This window comes from Crocodylus porosus, unplaced genomic scaffold (genome assembly GCF_001723895.1).
Source record: "Crocodylus porosus isolate Cpor-Errol unplaced genomic scaffold, CroPor_comp1, whole genome shotgun sequence".
Taxonomy (NCBI): domain Eukaryota; kingdom Metazoa; phylum Chordata; order Crocodylia; family Crocodylidae; genus Crocodylus; species Crocodylus porosus.
Window position 1 is genome coordinate 13,852,363 of NW_017728907.1, and position 1,644 is coordinate 13,854,006.

Below are 1,644 nucleotides of genomic sequence, written 5' to 3' on the forward strand. Positions count from 1 at the left end.
GGATAAAAGCCTGCTGAGAAGTGTTCCCCGGGGGCAGAGGGTTTGATCTTTTGTCTCTCTCTCTGACCCTATTTGCAAATATATACCTTTTGTATTGCTAATGGAGTGTGTCTGTGACTGAGAGTTTTTTTCCACCTCCCGAGAAACGAACCATAGCAGATTTCTGCAACAATGTGACCAGCCTCAACTGCAATGGCTGCAGACAGCTTCAGAACTGGCCGATTGGGTGAAAATCTGAATCTTCGTTGCATGAGGGGTCAGATGGAGACATTTCAAAACAGCGTCTTCTGTAACTTCCATCTATGCTGTCTCCCAGACTGTCACTGTTTTCAGAATTGGGTGGGGGGAGGGACAGGGAAAAGAGCAGATGGAGTTCAGTCTGGATTTTTTCCAACCCTGGCTGGAGGGTGAGGCAGGTGTGTTGGAGCAGCTCCATAACGTGGGGAGGGGGCTTCAATTCATCCACCACACCCTCTAGTGCTGGCTGGGGAAGCCCTAGAATGAGCTCCCTCTCTTTTCCCCACTTGCCATTCTGAAACAGGGGCAGGCTAGGAGAGAGGAGGGGCCATTGTTAGGGGAAACCGGCTGCGGACTCCCAGCCAGCAGCTAGATTCCCCTCCCCCAAAAAACCAACAGTGAACTTCTGTTTGGTTTGGGGGCTGGTTGTAACTCAGAATGCTATTTGCAAAGTGCTGTCAGTTACAGCCGGAGCTGCACTTCTGTCTGTACCGTTTATGCCAAGTTGGGGAGGGAGGGAAGGAAGAGAGGGAGGTAGCACTAGGAAGTGATCAAATGATGGAAAATCAAAATGAAAAAAAAAAGGGGGGGAAAATAAAGGAGCGTGTTCAATAAAACTGCAAAGACACATACAGCTACCCCAGCTGGGGTATTGGGGGCAGCCAGGTCAGGTCTGAGACAAGGGGGCTTCCTTCGACTACCTCCCACCAGCTCCCACCATGGTAAAGCTGAGCTGGCAGCTGTTTGCTGCTGCTGCCACTAAGAGGCTCAAGGCCTTATGGGCCCTGCCTGGCTCTCCCAAATTTCCCAGCTGGGGTACCTGGGGGGCTGTGAGGCAGGGGGTGCTCCTCTTCCCCATCCTTGCCCAAGCCTCTTGACAGGCACAACGTGTAGCTGCCGGCTTGCTATGGCCAGAGCTGGGGAGGGGTGGGGACAGGACTGGAGAGAAGGTGGTTTGGCCAGGGCTGGTTCAGGCAAACATGAGCTGCCCTGACCCAACAGGTGAATGGCTGTCTGTTGGGTCAGGGTGGCAGGGGGTTCTAACTCATGGCATTTTGTGTAAAGCACCATAAGTTAGAGTGCCTCCACTAAATGTTTCATAGTTTCATAGTTGGTAGGGTTGGAAGGGATCTAAGCAGATCATCGAGTCTGACCCCCTGCCATGGCAGGAAAGAGTACTGGGGTCTAATGACCCCAGCAAGGTGTTCATCTAGCCTTTTCTTAAAGACCCCCAGGGTAGGAGCCAGCACCACGTCTCTTGGAAGTTGGTTCCAGATCCTAGCCGCCCTGACAGTGAAGTAGTGCCTCCTAGCCGCCCTGACAGTGAAGTAGTGCCTCCTGATGTCTAGCCTAAATCTACCCTCTGCCATCTTGTAACTGTTATTCCTAGTCATTCCTGGTAGTGCT